At 46.1% G+C, this 21,446-nt stretch overlaps 1 protein-coding gene across 1 annotated transcript in view; it reads right to left on the bottom strand.

The window, feature by feature from the left end:
• The window catches only part of LOC109429337 (tyramine receptor 1), a 297,991-nt gene that overhangs the window by 163,066 nt on the left and 113,479 nt on the right, over nt 1-21,446 (bottom strand). The window lies entirely within an intron of this gene.

Genomic DNA, 21,446 nt, shown 5'->3' on the forward strand with positions numbered 1-21,446 from the left:
AGGACAATATATTTAGTCGGTTATCTCTCGCTCTCTCAGGATAGGCTCGAACGGGGTGCAGACAGGACGACAGGACCGCATCAAATGCGAAAAGGTCACTTCCTGCGTTAACGATGACGCGGCACTATAGTGTCTACCGGATAGCTGGTCGTCCCGCCCGGTGAGACGGGCTTAACCCGTGCCGGAGCCAAATTTATTTTAATCCAATAAAATGACCTGGCACAATTTTCAAGGGGACCTGTTCGGCTTCGGCTTTGGCTCACCAACGAGACGACCGGTCGATGCTTTTTACCGGCGCGACGCGTGGGTTGTTTGGTGCTTCTTTCTTCGGGGGGATGGTTTTTTCTTTCGTGATAATTTCCATTGACTGTAATCGTGATATAATGAAATTTTGTCGGAAAATGGTTGTATTTTTGCCTTTCATCGGGTGCAAAAAGTTATGCTGAAAGGTTGTACTCTTTTGATTGAAAGTGGCAGCTCTAGTAAAAGGATTGGAAAATTTGAGCATTTCATTAAACTCCACGTAAGCCTGGTTTTGCAATTCCCAATGAATAGATTCAAAAATCCAGATTAACAAATATTGATGAAATTGCTTTGTTTTGATTAAGTACCCTGGGTTATGATACTGATACTACTAGGATTTATCTAGAAGTTCCTTGTATGAAGCCTCGTCAGGACCTATCTTGGCGCCAACATCGACTCCGACCACTATCTGGTGATGGTCAAACTGCGCCCAAAACTCTCCGTCATCAACAATGAACGGTACCGGTGGCCGCCACGGTACAACCTTGAGCGACTGAAACAACCGCCTCAGCATACGCGCAGAATCTCGAGGCCGCGTTGCCAGACGAGGGCGAGCTCGATGAGGCCCCTCTAGAGGACTGCTGGAGTACAGTGAAAGCAGCCATCAACGACGCAGCCGAGAGCACCATCGGGTACGTGGAACGGAATCGACGGAACGAATGGTTCGATGAAGAGTGCAGAACGGTTTTGGAGGAGAAGAATGCAGCGAGGGCGGTAATGCTGCAGCAAGGGACTCGACAGAACGTGGAACGTTATAAACAGAAGCGGAAACAGCAGACCCGCCTCTTTCGGGAGAAAAAGCGCCACCTGGAAGAAGCGGAATGTGAAGAAATGGAACTGCTGTGCCGTTCCCAAGAAACACGGAAGTTCTATCAGAAGCTCAACGCATCCCGCAACGGCTTCGTGCCGCGAGCCGAAATATGCAGGGATAAAGACGGAGGCCTTTTGACGGACGGACGTGAGGTGATCGAAAGGTGGAAGCAGCACTTCGATCAGCACCTGAACGGCGTGGAGAACGTAGGCACGGGAGCCCACGGCAACGGAAGGAACGACGACGCCAGTGCAGCGGAGGACGGAAATGAACCAACTCCCACGCTGAGGGAAGTTAAGGATGCCATTCACCAGCTCAAAACCAACAAAGCAGCTGGTGAGGATGGTATCATAGCTGAACTTATCAAGATGGGCCCAGAAAAGTTGGCCACCAGTCTGCACCGGCTGATAATCAGGATCCAGGAAACGGAACAGAACGAACCAGAGGAGTGGAAGGAAGGAGTAATCTGCCCCATTCACAAAAAAAGGCGTCCGTTTGGAATGTGAGAACTTCAGGGCGATCACGATTTTGAATGCTGCCTACAAAGTGCTATCCCAGATCATCTTCCGTCGTCTGCCACCTAAAACGAATGAGTTCGTGGGAAGTTATCAAGCCGGCTTCATCGACGGCCGGTCGACAACGGACCAGATCTTCACCGTACGGCAAATCCTCCAGAAATGCCGTGAATACCAGGCCCCAACGCATCACCTGTTCATCGACTTCAAAGCGGCATACGACAGTATCGACCGCACAGAGCTATGGAGAATCATTGACGAAAACGGCTTTCCTGGTAAGCTCCTCCTCTTCTTGGCGTAACGTCCTCACTGGGACAAAGCCTGCTTCTCAGCTTAGTGTTCTATGAGCACTTCCACAGTTTTTAACTGAGAGCTTCCTCTGCCAATAACCATTTTGCATGTGTATATCGTGTGGCAGGCACGAAGATACTCTATGCCCAAGGAAGTCAAGGAAATTTCCTTTACGAAAAGACCCTGGACCGACCGGGAATCGAACCCGTCACCCTCAGCATGGTCATGCTGAATACCCGTGCGTTTACCGCCTCGGCTATATGGACCCTGGTAAGCTGACTAGTCTGATTAAAGTAACGATGGACGGTATGCAAAACTGCGTAAGGGTTTCGGGTGAACTATCCAGTTCATTCGAATCTCGACGGGGACTGCGACATGCCTACTATTCAACATCGCTCTGGAAGTGCGACGAGCCGGGCTCAACAGCGAAGGAAAGATTTTCACAAAATCCGATCAATTTGTTTGCTTTGCGGATGACATGGACAAGGACATTATTGCCACAACATTTAGAACGGTGGCAGAGCTGTAAACCCGCCTGATACGCGAAGCAGCAAAAGTTTGGTAGGTGAAACCGAACACGACCGGATCCGTCTGGGTAGTAATGTTACGATTGACGGGGATACCTTCGAGGTGGTGGAGGAATTCGTCTACCTCGGATTATTTCTGACGGCTGACAACAACGTGAGTCGTGAAATTCGGAGGCGCATCATCAGCGGAAGTCGGGCCTACTACGAGCTCCAGAAGAAACTGCGGTCGAAAAAGATTCACCCACGCACCAAATGCACCATGTACAAAAACGCTAATAAGACCGGTGGTCCTCTACGGACACGAGATATGGACCATGCTCGAGGAGGACCTGCAGGCACTCGTGTGCACTTCCGTGCGACGCGTTCTAAGGACGATCTTCGGCGGTGTGCAGGACAACAGTGTGTAGCGGAGAAGGATAAACCACGAGCTCGCTGCATTTTACGGCGAACCCAGCATCCAGAAGGTGGCCAAAGCCGGAAGGATACGGTGGACAGGACATGTTACAAGAATGCCTGCAAAGTTGGTGATTGCTACTAAACCGGTTGGCACAAGAAGCCGGGAAGCGCAAAGACCACGATGGGCGGATCAGGAGGAGCGTGACTTGGCGAGCATCGGGCGTGACCGAGGATGAAAGACGGCAGCCACGAACCGTGTATTTTGGAGAAATATTGTTGATTCAGTTTTATCTTGAATGTGATGTAATACTAAATAAATGAAATGAATAAAGCTGATGGTTTCTGTTTTCGGAAAATGCTCAACTTTGGCCTCTGCATAAACGAGAAAAAAAGTTTCCAACTGCATCCGAAAATACCTCCAGCACTGCCATTCCAATCCGGAAAAATACTTCAAAAACTTCTTTTGAGGAGTTTTCATCTTCTCAGCAGCCTTTTCGGGAATTTCTGCAAAAACTCCATCGAATAATTCCAAAAGTGGTACCACCAAGGGGCTCCTTCGGAAAGTACTTCTGGTGATTCTTCCCGATTTTTTTCCAGCAGTTCTTTTCTGTGAATTTATCCAGAAGTATGGATTCTTTTAGAAATTGCATCTGAGAATTCCATCTGGGGTTTATCCAGAAATTCGTTCCAGAGTATGCTCCACAAATACCCGGAGGATTCTCAGAAGGAACACCAGAAAAAAATCCATTGGGAGATCCCCAGAAAAATCTCTGGAGAATTAACAAAATAAAATACTGGATTATTCCCACAAGGAACTCTTGGAAGAATCCGTAAAACATTTTCCCGAAGAATGTCTAGAATGAACTCATAAATGATTCTCAAAAGGAACTTCTGGAGGATTTTCTGGAAGAAATTGTGCAAGTGTTCTTGAATAAATTCCTGGGGGATTTCCTAAAGGAACTTCTCGGGAATTCCCTGGAGGATTTGTTAAAGGAACTCCTTGAGGATTTCCTGGAGGAATTCCTTGATGGCTTCCTGGGAAACTCCTGGAGGATTTGATGGATACACTCCTGAAAGATTCCGAGAAAGTGCTCATAGATGGATTTCCTGGTGGATATTCTGGATCCCGTCATGTTGACAGATAAACCAATGGGCACTTCCAGGTGGAGGGAGCACTTCGAGGGGTTGTTGTACGGAAATAATGGAAGAGCGATAGAATTCGAATCGAACGGGCAGCAGAATCTCCAACGGTAGACGAGCTGAAGACAACCATTGGAGGACTGCAGAACAACAAGGCTGCTGGGAAGGACGAACTACCGGCCGAGCTTCTCTAGCATGGCAGTGAGCAGCTGCACCTAATTGTATGAAAGATATGGGTAGATGTTGAGCTGGCTTCTAGTTGGTTAGATGATCTCATTTGCCCTATTTATATAGGAAAGGTCATCGACTGGAGTGCGCGAATTGCAGAGAAATAACCCTTCTCAATTCAGTGTACAATATTTCATCCGGGTTTCTGTTTAACAGGCTGAGGCCGGGGTCTACAGTTAGCCTAGTGGTTAAGGCTATGGATCGCCAATCCGGAGACGGCAGGTTTGATTCCCTTTCCGGTCGGGACAATTTTCTCGACTCCCTGGGCAAAGAGTATCATTGTACTTGCCTCACAATATACAAATTCATGCAATTGCACGCAAAGAAAGCCCTTCAATTAATAACTGTGGAAGTGCTTAAAGAACACAAAGTTGAAGCAAGGCAGGCCAAGTCCCACTGGAGACGTAGAGCCATAAAGAAGAAGAAGAAGGCTGAGGCCGGTTGAGGTGTCCTTCGTAGGCAGAAATCAGGCAAAGAGTTTCGCGAGGGCCGATCAACGATGGATCAGATGTTCACCTTGCGGCAGATTTGCGATAAATTTCAGTAGTACAACTTGCAAACCCATCATCTATTTATTGATTGGTGGCGTACTAATCAGTGATAAACGAGTTATGACATGGTTTTCCGGCGAAGTGTTTACCAGATGAAACTCGTAGAGGAATCCCAGCAGAAATTCCTGAAGAGAAACCATAAATATTCCAGAAGAGATTCCTGACGATATCCCTTGAAGGGTTCCTACATGAATTCAAGGAGGTATTTCTGAATGAATACTGGAGGTAATTCCAGGAGAGATTCCGGAGTGAATCCTCGTAGGAATTCCGGAAGGAATCCTGGGATGCATTTTGGTAGGAATTCCTTAATAAAATCGCAGCCCCTAAGGAACTCCTGAAGAAATTGCAATGAATTCCATAAGGAATTGCATTTGCTCAAAATTGTGCGGCTGTGGAGCGTAGAAGTGGCTCAAGATTACGCGCAGCAGTTAGCAGTGGCCCTACCAATTGAAGAACAAATTGACGCAGCTACACTTGCATATGGCTGAAGGGAGATGCGATCCTCCAAAGGTAGTGTGTGATAGTGGATTCATACGAATATATGGCGATCCTGCCGGATTAATTGCAAAAAAAAAAACCCTTGAAAGTGAATGTGGGCAAGCGGGGGCGTTCAGGGATAGAGTGATTGTGGTAGGGTATCGCGCCACTTGGGCGGTGGTTCTATATTCGTCTGTTTGCCACTATAACTCAGTCAATTTTGAACCAATTGATTTGGAATGTTGTACTCGGGTAGATACTATACCTATCTCACCACATTCCAAAAGTTGTGCCGATTGGTTCAAATTTGACTGAGTTATAGTGGAAAACAGACGAATATAGAACCACCGCCCAAGTGGCGCGATTCCCTACTACTGTGCGTAATTTATCTTTCCGGCCAAAATGATTGTGCAAAAAAGAAAAAAAAAATAGTGTGAGTGTGCTCCTGGATTTTTTGTAAGGTAGGATAAACTGACGGGCCTGAAGACTGCAGATCTAGGTCTGGTAGGTCGCTGGGTGTTTGAAAATGTTGTATATCGATTTTTCTTTAAGGACAGACTTGTTAGAATCCCAAAATGTCCGCATCAATGGTAGACTTTGGCACCTACTCACGATTTCAAGCGCACAAATCTCTTCGTAAACAAAACCAGCGCATCTGATCTTCTCATTTTAAGCTAATTACAAGTGAGCAAGAACAGAATTATAAAATACACTGTTGTTTGAAGCTTGCTTCTTGAGATTTGTGCGTCTGAAGTTCTGATGCACTGTTGAAGTGGGATTTCAAGACGTTTGTCCTTAAGTGAAGTAGCGTGCATCTCCTGACGATGCTTGAGATAGAACTCCAAATTGTAAATGCGTGTATTTTGTTAGTTTTCCGAAAGATGCCTTGACGGCTGTTCGGCTTGGTCCGCAAGCGTCGCGGCGCACTTTGTTCCCAAAAAAAGTGCTCACTACTTCCGACATGGTTCAAAAATGCGTCGCCTGTTTGTTTGTAAGTGAGACAATATTTCAATTAAAGAGACTGACGGCACCCAAATGTAGTGATATGAAGATGGTATAGTTGTAAACATGGTTTAGAACATGAATGTTCTGCCCGGCCCATCATCACGTTTTATGCGAGGTATGCACTTCAAACGGAATCGCTAAAGTAATTTCCGTTCAGTACATTATTTTTCCGTAACCGGAATGGTCAAGAAATTTAACACAGCATTTGATTTGACGTTTTGTTTCAGCTCCGTACTAATATCCGGAATAAAGCGACACTTTTTTATTTCTAGAGCGATTCCATGCCTGAATTTAACACGCATTAAGATAGATAGGCAAAGAAATTTCATGCGATCTGCATACCTACTACCCGTTAGAAGTTTTTGCATATTTTAATCAATTTAAAACATCAAATCTGTGGCATCACGAAAACATGACACACTAGATATTGATTTTCAAAATAGTAGCAAAGGTTAGCGATGTTTTAAGAATATATATTACTTAATGATTTCTTCATTAAGTCACTTAGTTGTTGTTTGATTTATCTGAAAGGGAAAAGTGGATGTACGTTGCAACTATCTGACAAAAAAAGGCTCGATGATGATGACGATGTGACGGATTCTACTTTTGGTCGATCTCGCATGATTTTAGCGATGAATCAGTTGTCATTTTCGGAAAATTAATGTTTTTGCTTGTGTTTATGCCGATGCAAGAGTAAAGTTTCAAAGCCGTAGAGAAACTTCGGGAACTTTTACATGCAATTTATTTCTTATTTAGGTTATATCCACAGCTTGTGTGCTTTCTTGTTTAAAATAAGGACAATGAATGAGTTAAAAGAATATAAACGTACATTTTGTATTGATTGAATTACTTGAGTTTCGCATTATCATATTTGATTTGCAGATCTATAGTAATTCATCATAGTGTTTGCTAGTAATTCTGCCTTATGACGGCAGTAAAAGGAAAAAAAAAACAGTCCACAACGTGACCAACTGACTGCACCTTAGCGTAGTGCTGGTACAGCCTGGACTCGCATGTTGGGTCACGACTGCGCCCCGATTAGCGAATCGTGTTCGTTCGTTGGGGCAACTGACAACTGATCAAAATGCTCTAGACATACTCGAGTAACGAAAAATACGTCACGAAACATCAACTCACATATTTGCACAAACGTTCTGTAGAAGGTGCCATGCGACTGCGGTCAGACGTCATACTCGTTTTGACATCGATTTTGACATTGACAGTGTTTTTTAGTTGGATTTTGCCACAACTAGCGATCATCAAACCATCGAGACAGCCCTCTAGCGAGCCCCCAACGAACGAATCGGCACTGTATTGGTCTCTTGGTAATAGTGAAACAAAAAAAAACAGTCCACAGCATGTCCGATAGAGCGCACCCTAGAATTTGCCTTTTGACGACAAGGAAAAACGACAACAGCGCGTCTGGATGACCGCACCATAGCATTTGCTAGTAATTGTCTCTTGGCGACAATGAAAAAATAGTCCACAGCGTGTCCGGATGACCGCACCATAGTTATTATTATTATTATTATTATTTATTAAAGAGGTTTTAACTTGAGTCATTCGCCTCTGTATCCGCACCATAGTCCACAGCGTGTCCGGATGACCGCAACCCAGTCCACAGCGCGTCCGGATGACCGCATCCTAGTCCACAGCGTGTCCGGATGATCGCAAGTTAGTCTATAGCATGCCTGGATGGCCGCATACTAGTTCACATCGTGACCGTATGACGGAAATCCACACCTAAGATTTAAATTTTGCGACCATAGATATGAATTTTGTGGGTATGGCCGGGTGACCGCACTCTGGTGTGTTGAGTGTCATTAAGACACACTTGCCATATAAGATTGTCTTGTGTCCTGTGCTCTGTACGATTAAGACATCGGATTTTTATAGATTGACAACTATTTGGTATTTTCTGCCAAATGTTGATAAAATGTGTTTTATAATGGCCTAACGTCTTTAAACATCATGTATTAGTTGGTCTTTATGGATTTTCTGATAAATTTAATAAATGAAAAAAAAAATGGCGAATGGCGATAAAGTGAGAGAATGTTCGGAGCGGCTCAGATTTTCCCGCACGAAGTGTATTAATTTTAGAACATTATCGTATTCGGAAATAACAAAGAATGATTGTGAATTCACTCATGAATGCCGTTACAAATTGATACCTCGCGGTGCGAATGAGAATCAGATAAATTCGAAGCTGGCCTTGAAAAATGAGGTCCAAACTCCTTCATGATACATCTATCCTGTCGTTAAGTTATTGGGACACTTTCATATTGTGGTCATTTCATTTATTTAGTTAACATCAAATTCATGATAATACTGAATCAACAATTTGCCGCCATAATACTCGATTTGCAGCTGCAGCTCTCCATCCTCGGTCACGCCCAACACTCGCCAGATCACGCTCCACCTGGTCCGCCCATCGTGCTCTCTGCGCTCCACGCCTTCTTGTACCAACCGGATGGTTAGCAAACACCAACTTTGCAGGGTTGTTGTCCGGCATTCTTGCAACATGCCCTGCCCATCGTATCCTTCCGGCTTTGGCCACTTTCTGGATGCTGGGTTCGCCGTAAAGTGCAGCGAGCTCGTGGTTCATCCTTCTCCGCCACACACCGTTCTCCTGCACGCCGCCGAAGATCGTCCTTAGCACCCGTCGCTCGAAAACTCCGAGTGCTTGCTGGTCCTCCTCGAGCATCGTCCATGTCTCGTGTCCGTAGAGAACCACCGGTCTTATTAACGTCTTGTACATGGTACATTTGGTGCGGGGGTGAATCTTTTTTGACCGCAGTTTCTTCTGGAGCCCATAGTAGGCACGACTTCCACTGATGATGCGCCTTCGTATTTTACGGCTCACGTTATTGTCAGCCGTTAGCAAGGAACCGAGGTAGACGAATTCTTCTACCACCTCGAAAGTATCCCCGTCTATCGTAACATTGCTGCCAAGGCTTGTCCTGTCTCGCTCAGTCCCACCTACCAGCATGTACTTTGTCTTAGCCGCATTCACCACCAGTCCGACCTTTGCTGCTTCACGTTTCAGGCGGGTGTACTGTTCTGCCACCGTTCCAAATGTTCTAGCAATAATATCCATGTCATCCGCAAAACAGACAAATTGGCTGGATTTTGTGAAGATCGTACCCCGGCTGTTGAGCCCGGCTCGTCGCATAACACCTTCCAGGGCGATGTTGAATAGTAGGCAGGAAAGTCCATCACCTTGTCGAGATTCAAATGAACTGGATAGTTCACCCGAAATCCTTACGCTGTTCTGCACACCGTCCATCGTTGCTCTTATCAGTCTAGTCAGCTTCCCGGGAAAGCTGTTCTCGTCCATAATTTTCCATAGCTCTGTGCGGTCGATACTGTCGTATGCCGCTTTGAAGTCGATGAACAGGTGATGCGTTGGGACCTGGTATTCACGGCATTTCTGGAGGATTTGCCGTACGGTGAAGATCTGGTCCGTTGTCGACCGGCCGTCGATGAAACCGGCTTGGTAACTTCCCACGAACTCATTTACTTTAGGTGAGAGACGACGGAAGATGATCTGGGATAGCACTTTGTAGGCGGCGTTTAAAATGGTGATCGCTCGAAAGTTCTCACACATTAACTTGTCGCCTTTCTTGTGGATGGGACAGATTATCCCTTCCTTCCACTCCTCCGGTAGCTGTTCGGTTTCCCAGATCTTGACTACTAACTGGTGCAGACAGGTGGCCAACTTTTCCGGGCCCATCTTGATGAGTTCTGCTGCGATACCGTCCTTACCAGCCGCTTTGTTGTTTTTGAGCTGGTGGATGGCATCCTTAACTTCCCTCAGCGTGGGAGTTGGTTCGTTCCCGTCCTCTGCTGCACCAACATAGTCATTTTCTCCGCTGCCTTGGTCCTCCGTGCCTACATTCTCTTCGCCATTCAGGTGCTCGTCGAAGTGCTGCTTCCACCTTTCGATCACCTCACGTTTGTCCGTCAGGAGGCTCCCATCCTTATCCCTGCAGATTTCGGCTTGCGGCACGTAGCCTTTGCGGGATGCATTGAGCTTCTGATAGAACTTCCGTGTTTCCTGTGAACGGCACAGCAGTTCCATTTCCTCGCACTCCGCTTCTTCCAGGCAGCGCTTTTTCTCCCGGAAGAGACGGGTCTGCTTCTGTCTGTATCGCTCCACATTCTGTCGGGTTCCATGCTGCAGCATTACCGCCCGCGCAGCATCCTTCTCCTCCAGAACCGCTCTGCACTCCTCGTCGAACCAATCGTTTTGTCGACTCCGTTCTACATACCCGATAGTGCTCTCGGCTGCGTTGTTGATGGCTGCTTTGACTGTACTCCAGCAGTCCTCTAGAGGGGCCACACCGAGCACACCCTCGTCCGGCAACGCTGCCTCGAGATTCTGCGCGTATGCGGTGGCGACATCCGGTTGCTTCAGTCGCTCTAGATCGTACCGGGGCGGCCGCCGGTACTGTACATTGTTAATAACGAAGAGTTTTGGGCGCAGTTTAACCATCACCAGGTAGTGATCAGAGTCGATATTAGCGCCACGATAGGTCCTGACGTCGATAATGTCGGAGAAGTGCCGTCCATCAATCAGAACGTGGTCGATTTGCGATTCCGTTTGTTGTGGTGATCTCCAGGTGTAACGATACGGGAGGCTGTGCTGGAAGAAGGTGCTACGAATGGCCATGTTCTTGGAGGCGGCGAAATCGATGAGGCGTAGGCCATTTTCGTTCGTCAGCTGGTGGGCGCTGAACTTTCCAATTGTCGGTCTGAATTCCTCCTCCTGGCCTACCTGAGTGTTTAGATCCCCTATGATGATCTTGACGTCGTGGTTTGGGCAGCTGTCGTACTCGCGTTCGAGCTGCGCGTAAAATGCGTCTTTGTCATCATCAGTGCTTCCGGAGTGAGGGCTGTGCACGTTTATTATGCTGATGTTGAAGAATCGGCCCTTGATCCTCAACCTGCACATTCTTTCGTCGATCGGCCACCAACCGATCACGCGCCTCTGCATGTCGCCCATCACTATAAAAGCTGTTCCCAGCTCACGTGTGTTGCCGCAACTCTGGTAGATGGTATGATTACCTCTAAACGTTCGCACCATAGATCCTGTCCAACACACCTCCTGCAGCGCTACGATTCCGAACCCGCGGTCCTTCAGTATATCGGCGAGTATGCGGGTGCTCCCGATGAAGTTGAGAGATCTGCAGTTCCACGTACCGAGCTTCCAATCGCAAGTCCCTTTTCGTCGCTGTGGTCGTCGCCATTGGTATCGGTTCGCATTCTTCTCTTGTTGATTTTCCGGTGCTAGTCTTTTTTACGGCTGGCTCGCAGGGCCTGACACCAACCCACTAACCCAGGGAGCTGGGCTTACCTTCCCGGAAGCTACGGGTTCTGCATTGGCATTTCCTCCAACTACAGTGCTAAATAGCTAGGCTCGAGCGCCAGTCTTCGCCGGGGGTGGTGTTTTTAATGGGCGCCCAGGAGATAATATTTTACCTGAGCTTCCACCCCCTTCATATTGTGGTATGAAATTTATTTAAGTTAAAAAAAAAAAAAAACTTTTATTTCTGAGAGGAGGGTGGATGTGTGATAGTGGATCCATACGAATATATGTTGCAGTTAGCGACGTACGGCACATCTTGTGATCTTAGTAGGCATGGCAAATCACGGCCATCCGCGTCGTCGTCACTCTCGTCGCGTAACGTCAAAGTGCGGGGTGCATTCCCACAGCTTCCGCTTGCTCGCAGTCATGCCAAAGCGCACAGGTAGTACCTCGGCTGCAGCACTAGGCTTCGCGACTCAGAATCCCAGAAGCGACTGGTACATACGACGGTGAATGTGAAGAGTTGAAAAACGAGAAGAATGCAGTAGAATGCTGCAACACCGTACGGAGCAGAATAAGGCACGTTATACACAGGTGCGGAACAGGCAGAGATCAGTCTTCCGGAGGCAGAGAGGCAAACAGGAAGAACGAGATCGCGAAGCGATGGAAGAGTTGTACCATGTTGTACCGCGCTAAGGACACACGGAAGTTCTAGGAGAAGCTGAACCGCTTGTGCAGAGGCTTTGTGCCACAAGTCGACATGTGCAGTGTGTGGGATTCCGATAATTATTCCGTAAAGGATTGCCCAACGCTGCCGATACCTACTTGACTCCTCGATGCCGCATGCACGTCTTACCCAGTTGATGGTCCACGGAAGAAAGAGGCCGAGCTAATACTCGTCGCGCACGCGTTAGTGAAACCCATGCTGACTGTGTGCGTGTTACTGGTTAACGTCATTTGACGGCAATCGGAGGGGTATTAGTTACGGCGTTCTCCATCCGATAATAGGGTGTCGCACACAGTGGTAATCACGGGAATCTTCTCATGAGCAGGCGTGAGGTGGTCGAGAGGTGGCGCAAGCACCGAAGGTGGAGCATGATAACAGATCTAGGAGTACGTGCGCAGGACGAAAGATTTCCAGCCCCTTACCTCCAAGAGGTTAAGAAGGACGTGAGCCGGTTGAAAAACAACAAAGCCGCTGGAGCATATCAGCAGAGTTACTAAACACGGTGGAGAAGCACTGGTGAGAGCACTACACTGGGTCATTACCAAGATTTGGAATTAGGAAGTATTACCGGAGGAATGAATGGAAGGTATCGTGTTGCGACAAGTTGCATTGCGGGAACTACCGCGCAATCATACTACTGAGAGCTGCCTACAAGATACTCTCTCAAATCTCATGCCGCCGTCTATGACCGATGGCAAGAGAGTTCGTGGGGCAATATCAGGCTGGATTCGCGACTGAACGCGCTACAACGGATCAGATGTTCGCCATCCGCCAGGTGTTGCAGAAATGCCGCGAATACAACGTGTCCATTAGCGTGGGACACCAAAAGACCTTTTACTCCTGTACACTTTTTGAGTTCCATTTTGGTCCCATATTAACTGTGCAAAATTTCAGCTCGATCGGAGAAACTATATTTTAGCGCCAGCCATTTTAAGTTTTCATACGATTTAATATGGGGAAAATCACTTTTTCAAAGAAAAATCGCCACAGGTTGCCCCTTAACCCCTAAAAATAAATCGATGAATGATTTCTGTTGGAAATTTTACGAGGAACAAACGCTCCGAAGACCGCAAAGCGATCTAAGGCATGTGGAAAAAGTTATTGACTGAAACCCGAATGGCATGCCAACGCTGTTTAACATGTAAGGAATAACAATAAATAATAAAATCTCGTCATTTTATCGATCGGGTGAGGCTTAATAACTTTTTCCACAAACGTCGCATCGGTTTGCGGTCTTCGGAGGTCTGATTCCTAGTGAAGTTTTCTACAGAAATCATTCATCGACTTATTTTTAGGGATCTAGGGGTGACTCGTAGGACAGATATTGGGGCCCACATAGCCGAGGCGGTAAACGCACGGGTATTCAGCATGACCATGCTGAGGGTGACGGGTTCGATTCCCGGTCGGTCCAGGATCTTTTCGTAAAGGAAATTTCCTTGACTTCCTTGGGCATAGAGTATCTTCGTGCCTGCCACACGATATACACATGCAAAATGGTCATTGGCAGAGGAAGCTCTCAGTTAAAAACTGTGGAAGTGCTCATTGAACACTAAGCTGAGAAGCAGGCTTTGTCCCAGTGAGGACGTTACGCAAGAAGAGGAGAGGAGGGTGACTCGTAGAGATTTTTCTTTGCAGAAGTAAAATTTCCCCATAGTAAATCGTATGAAAAACTACAAATAACGGGCGCTAAAATATAGTTTTTTCGATCGATCTGAAATTTTGCACAGTTGATATGGGACCAAAGTGGAACTCAAAAAGTATACAGGAGTTAGAGTTTTTCCATTTTTTGTATTTTCCCATACAAACCGTGTACCAGGCTAGTCCCCATACATCACTTGTTCATCGATTTCAAATTGGCGTATGATACAATCGATCGAGAACAGCTATGGCAGATTATGCATGAATACGGATTCCCGGATAAACTGATACGATTGATCAAGGCGACGATGGATCGAGTGATGTGCGTAGTTCGAGTATCAGGGACACTCTCGAGTCCCTTCGAATCCTGCAGAGGGTTACGGCAAGGTGATGGTCTTTCGTGCTTGCTGTTTAACATTGCTTTAGAGGATGTAATAAGGAGAGCGGGGATAAACACGAGTGGAACGATTTTCACGAAGTCTGTTCAGCTGCTTGGTTTCGCTGATGATATTGATATTATTGCTCGTAAATTTGAGAAGATGGCGGAAACGTACATTCGACTAAAGAGTGAAGCCAGGTGAATCGGATTAGTCATTAATGTGTCGGAGACAAAGTACATGATGGCAAATGGCTCCAGGGAGGAATTACTGCGCTCGCCACCCCGAATTTATATCGACGGTGATGAAATCGAGACGGTTGAAGAATTCGTGTACTTGGGCTCACTGGTGACCGCCGACAACGACATCAGCAGAGAAATTCAAAGACACATTTTGGAAGGAAATCGAGCTTACTTTGGTCTCCGCAGAACTCTACGATCTAATAAAGTTTACCGTAACACGATGTTAACTAGTTTCAAAACGCTGATTAGACCGGTAGTCCTCTACGGACACGAAGCATGTACCCTACGTGCAGAGGACCAACGCTCTTGGAGTCTCGAACGGAAGTTGTTGCGTACCATCTACGGCGGAGTGCAGATGGAAGACGGGACTTGGAGAAGGCGAATGAACAACGAGCTGCATCAGAGAACCACACATCGTCCACACCTCGAAAATCGGAGGCTACGGTGGACGGGTCACGTCATCAGGATATCGTATAGCAACTCGATCAAAATGGTTCTCGAGAGCCATCCAACCGGTACAAGAAATGGTGGTTCGCAGCAAGCTAGGTGAGTGATCAAGTGGAGGACAATTTGCGGATCCTTCGCAGAGTGCGAAACTGGAGACGTTCAGCCATGGAAGACCGAGTAGAATGGGGACAACTGCTATGTACAGCAGAGGTCACTCAGGCCCTAGTCTTACCGGTAAGGTTAGTATGTACTGTTATCAACATAGTTGAGAAGGGAATTTCGTCACCTTATTTGAATCACTCAGTTGTTGCTGGTTCGTGATTTAATTAGCGTACCTTAGTTCATAAACCATAGTCATGGCCATAAACTACAAACCATGCTTGTTGGGAGAGCCCACGGCATGGTACGCCTACAACATCGTGCCGGGTTTCGATTATTTGAGCCGGGCAGCATTAATTAACGGTTGGTAACTGTATAGGTATTTACGACAGCAATTTGGATGAAACGAGGACGATTCTTTTGAATTACAATATACGCGGTTTGGATGCTAAATACATCACTAATGGACGATCCACCAATCGTCCGTTAATCTATTTGTGGCTGGATTTCTCTCCGAATAATTGCAAAATTATTTGTATCACAATTGACTTATTGTAACTATTTATTAACAACACTTCACCATTATTGTGTCACATAATTGAGTTATGGGAAATGATTGATACGTTGCCACAACCGCGTTTAAAAGTATTCCACTCAAATGAGTGTTGTTTGCAGCTGCAGATTCTTTAAGAATATAGTTGTTCAGAAGCAAAACAATCCACAACTTTTTTAGTAATAATTTGTTAGTGTAATTGGTACAGCTGTGGATTTTCAATATCTGATATATATGGATATTGTCCAGTTGGCGTATAGCTCCCGTTCCCAATCGAGCAAAAGGATGTTTTGCATCATAAGCTTCCCAAGATATATCTAATCTGATAGATAAGCTTTCGACTAGACCGCTCTTCTCTTCTGTTTTCCATTTTATACTTCAGCAATTCTTACCGGATAGAAGCCGGACCATAGATTCTCCTAGGTACGAGATGGTGGATTACGTTGTTCCCACATGTGTATAGCTGCAACGCGTGCCAGGGGAAATTCATGGCAAACGATTTGCACCCACCACAAACTGGCAAATGCCGGACGCTACGAGGAAATTGCTTTCTGGATCATAAATATCGAGGCTTCGTGACCGAACAGGTGCGGTGCCTATAGGAACGAGACGAGACTGTAAACTCATATGTATGATAAAGGAAGGATTGCGACGAGAACGCAACTACCTCAGGCATTTGAAAACGGGTCACATGTCATGTTCCCGTACCTATGCTACGGAACTCCGATCTTTATTAACCGCCGCAGAGTGATGAATTTATTACGCAAGTCACATTAGTATTCATTCCAGTAGCGCGACACAGGAGAAAACAACGTGCTAGGTTAGGCTTCATCCGGAGGAAAAAAAACTGACTGAGAGCAACAGCATTTCACATTCGAAACATGTGCCAGCTCGGGGTGGAGTTTCAAGTTTTCGAAGTGAATGTTTTGGGGGTTCTTCTTCTCACTCAAGATTGTGGCAAGGTGCCAAAAAGTCGTATCATCGGACTTCCGTTCTTTTCGGACTTTTTTTCGTCGCTGTTGCTTCCATCTTTGATGATTTTATTGTGTTTATGTTTTGAACAGGGGCGTTCGAAGGCTTGTGTAGGATTATTCCACGAGAAATCCCCTAACGTTAAGCCGAAAAAATGTTAAAATTGCTCGACAAGGATTTTGAAATCATCTCTTCAGCTGTAACGCAATCCTCAAATCGTCTCTGCTTCCAACCTGGAAGTTCCAAGAAATGGATGTGTCATTCATGCTTACATGCGGTTGGCAACTTGCCACATCACAAACATGCCACGTGGCACGCTACAGCCACGGTGTGGATCATCTATATTTAAAAAGTGTCATACCTTGGTATAGCAATATCTAGACTAGCCAGTGTGGGTATGCGGTATGGGATTTTTCGAAGCAATACGAAACGATACGGTATAGGGTAATTCGCCAATTGTTGAACCACAGACAACAGGCGTATCACTTAGAATAAAGTGCGATTCATCGTCACAAAGGCATAATCGACCAATGCTAATTATGCTGCGTTTCACAAACTTACTGAGTAGATGGCGATAGTGAGCAAACGTCAAACAGGAGCAAAAACGAAGCGAGCGCCGCGAGTGAGAGATTTACGAACTTCAAAATATTTGAATTGTCCATTAAAAGGGAAACGATGGGAAGTGGGTAGAGTGAGACGTTTGACTGTCTGAAATTTTCGTATTCACTTGTTTTTTCGTGCATAATTTCGCTGTGGTGGATAAATACCCTGGAACGCCCCTGAAACTCCTTGGAACGCCTATGAAACAACATGGAACGCTTCTGGGACCTGAGAGCCCCTGAAACCCATTGAAAGACCCTGGAACACTCCTGAAAACTCCTGAACGCTTCTGAAACCCCTTGAAAACCTCTGGATCGCCTAAGAAACCCACTGTAACGCCCCTACTTGCGGGGATAGCTAAGTCTTTTAGCACAGGTAAGGCCAGAGGACGGAGTTCCGAACCTGGCCTTAAAAGTAGCTATTGCAGAGGCACCCGAGATGTTCAGGTCTGCTATGCAGAAATGCCTGGACGAGGGAGTTTTCCTAGAAGCTTGGAAGAGGCAGAGCCTGGTACTATTGCCAAACCCGAGCAGAGGAAAATATCAAAATAATAACAACGGAATCACAAAACCTGTTTTTATATCTCGGTTTGTTATTATTAACTTATTAAGTCATCACCGTTCCATAACATGTTCTGCTTGGCAATCTTATTTTGTTATGACCGTGCTCTTGGTATATTTTCTTTAAATTACATTTCAATAACATCTTTTGTTGTAGCACAAGTTCAGTTATTATTGTGTCATTGAGACTGTACAAATATTTGATCATTAATATTACAACATAACTAGCTTTGCAATCAAAATTACACCATTCGAGATTTTCGTTGTTCATTCCGTGAGGAACTGTAATAGAAAATATTATTTTGTCATCAGTTCCTCTTCTTTCTGACATTACGTTTTAACTGTAACAGAGCCAACTTATCAGCCTTTTGTTTTATAAGCACTTTGAAAAGTATACCTGTTTTTGTCCCAGCTTCAGTTAGGTATGAATACGAATATAGAGAGTGTAATAGAGTGTTAGCCATTTTATGAAACATTTTGGATCAACTGGTGGAATTCAAGGACGAGCAACACATTTTCGACTATATGGTAAAAAATAAGTCATCAAGAAGAAGAACTCTATTGATAATTTTTAGACATTTCATATTTATTGATATCACTACATCTCAGCCCACTTAGATTCACTTGGATAAATGTGTCAATCAATGAGGTAATAATGTAAATTAATCTTATAAACAATGAACCACCTAATAAAAGGCTTCAAAACGTCGGTAGTTTTTCATCTTAAGTTGTTTGGAAAATAAACGAAAACTATTGTTTCTCTCTATTTTCGATAATAAATCGCTTGCGACAACAATAGCGTCCCAATTATGAATGAAACAATTAACAATAGATCCTATTGTTGCGTATCCCATTGAATTTATATGGGACTTTGGAGGAGTTCCTATTCGCAACCGAAAAAAAGCAAATTTTGTTTTCAGATTGTTATCAATAACATATGCATATCAAAATTTGTTATTGAAATATTTTAAAAATTCGCTGTTATTAAGTTGTTATTGAAACTAATAAAACATGTTATTAAACAGGTCTTCCAGGAACATTCTTTTGTTATAATTTTTGTTATTTTGCCGCTTATGACAGACAAGTTTATAACAGGATATGTTATGTAAATAACATGAAAACTAGCATGAAAATAACTCTTTCCGTTACTCAGTTATTTTTCCAAAATAACACATTCTATTATGCTGTTGCTATTCCCTTCTGCTCGGGAAGGCGGGGAAACCACCCGGAGACCCGTCTGCAATCTGCATATAGACCAATATGCTTGATTGACACGGCGGGGAAGGTGCTCGAAAACATCATCCTCAATAGAATGTTGAGGTTCACGGAGGGCGAAAATGGTCTTTCGAGCAACCAGTACGGCTTCCAGAAGGGGAGGTACACCGTAGACGCTATCTTGTCGGTTACAAAAACCGCCGAGAAAACACTCGAGCCTAAGAGGAGGGGAATTCGCTTCTGCGCGGTAGAGATTCTGGATGTAAGGAATGCGTTTAACAGCGTCAGCTGGTCTGCTATTGCCGATGCGCTCTTGCGTCTGGGGATACCGGAGTACTTGAACAAGATTCTCGAAAGTTACTTTCAGAATCGCGTACTGTTTACGACACGGAGGTGGGTCGGAAGTGCTTTCACATAACCTCAGGAGTCCCGCAAGGTTCCATCCTGGGTCCGGTGTTATGAAATGTCATGTACGACGAGGTGTTGAGGTTAGAGTACCCAGTGGGAGTGGAGATTGTCGGATTTGCCGACGACATTACGCTCGAAGTCTACGGTGAAACGATCGAGGAGGTGAAGTTGACTACCGACCACTCGATCAAGGTTGTGGAGGCGTGGATGCGGTCCAGGAAACTGGAGCTGGCTCACCACAAGACAGAAGTGACGGTTGTTAACAACCGGAAGTCGGAGCAGCAGACGGAGATCAAGGTAGGAGAGTGCACTATCCTGTCAAAGCGCTCCGTCAAACACTTGGGCGTGATGATCGACGATAAGCTTACCTTCGGTAGCCACGTCGATTATGCCTGTAAAAGAGCCTCCACAGCTATTGCGGCACTGTCCCGGATGATGTCCAATAGCTCTGCAGTGTACGCCAGTAAGCGCAAGCTTCTGGCTAGTGTTGCTACGTCCATACTTAGGTATGGCGGCCCGGCGTGGGGCACCGCGCTAAGTACTGAATGCTACCGACGGAAGCTGGAAAGTACTTACAGGCTTATGTGCCTGAGGGTTGCGAGCGCATACCGTACCGTGTCACACGACGCTCTCTGCGTCATTACTGGTATGGTGCCTATCAGCATTCTTATCAGTGAGGACATGGAGTGCTTCGAAATGCGCGGCACATGAGGCATACGCAGGACTGCCAGGATGGCCTCTATGGTCAAATGGCAGCGCGCGTGGGACAGTTCCACCAAAGGAAGGTGGACCCATAGGTTGATACCGAGGGTAGATAGTTGGATTAATAGGCGCCATGGGGGAGTTACATTCCACCTGACACAGGTCCTTACAGGTCATGGTTGCTTCCGACAGTATCTACACCGTTTCGGGCATGCGGATTCTCCCGAATGCCCAGCGTGCAATGGTTTAGAGGAAACGGCGGAACACGTTTTGTTCGTGTGCCCGCGTTTTCGCACAATGTGTAACCGCATGCTTGCCACATGCGGGGAGGACCCAACTCCGGACAATTTGGTCCAGAGGATGTGTAGGGATGAGGTTAGCTGGAACGCCATTTTCAACGGCTATCACTCATATCGTCTGGGAGCTACAGAGGAGGTGGCGCGTAGACTCGGAGAATAGCTAGTCCAGATGCAGTACAAGAGGTGGTCCAGGGGTTCGAAGTCGGCTTCGTAGGCCATGCTGGTGCCCTGCAGTCGAGATCGACCCTTACAGCGATCCCGGTAGCGGTGCTGTCGTGGCGTCAGTCTACTGGGTTTGATCCGAGCCTGCGGTTGGAAAGGGGTTCCCGGCAAGGGTCGGGGCAGGTGGAGACCCTGCTGTCAGCAACCTTCTGGTGCAGCTGATAGGGCCTGAAGGGTAGTGATACCCTTGGCTTCAGCAGGGCAGATCGGGTTGCACGTGGGCATCAGTTCTTGATGTCTGCAAAGCAGTTGAGCGCGGGCGGGGTTGACCCTGCCCGCCTTCCGAGGACAAAGGGAGTGGCGAGGACCACTCGGGAAACTGGCTAAGCGCCAGCATGCTACCGTGATGGACTCTCCAGAGTGAGTCATCGATGTTCGTTGCTGCTAGGCTACGGCAGCCAACCTTGAGGGTGCGATATGCACTAGCCCCTCTCTGAAGCAATGCCTTCTTGGTGGTTCCGGAGAGACGTAGGGTTTGGCGACCATAGGAATGTGTTTTAGTGGGTCGATGATAGAGTAGTCCTGACTTTTACTATTGTTGTAGAAGACGGCCTAAGCCCCACACTACCCTAACCTTCCTGTTAGGGTGTTTGTTGAGCAGATTATCCCCCTATGGTTTAGAAGAAAAAAAATTAAACACACACACAGACATTACCTCAACTCGTCGAGCTGAGATGATTGGTATATGTGACTTGACCCTCCGGGCATCCTATCAAAAAAATCATTTTTGGAGTGAACATATAGCCTTTCCAGTACACTTAGTGTACGAAAAAGGCAAAAAGGGGAAAAAGTAAGAATTTAACGAAAAGAAACAAAATTCAAAAGGACAAACT

This window comes from Aedes albopictus, chromosome 1 (assembly GCF_035046485.1).
Source record: "Aedes albopictus strain Foshan chromosome 1, AalbF5, whole genome shotgun sequence".
Taxonomy (NCBI): domain Eukaryota; kingdom Metazoa; phylum Arthropoda; class Insecta; order Diptera; family Culicidae; genus Aedes; species Aedes albopictus.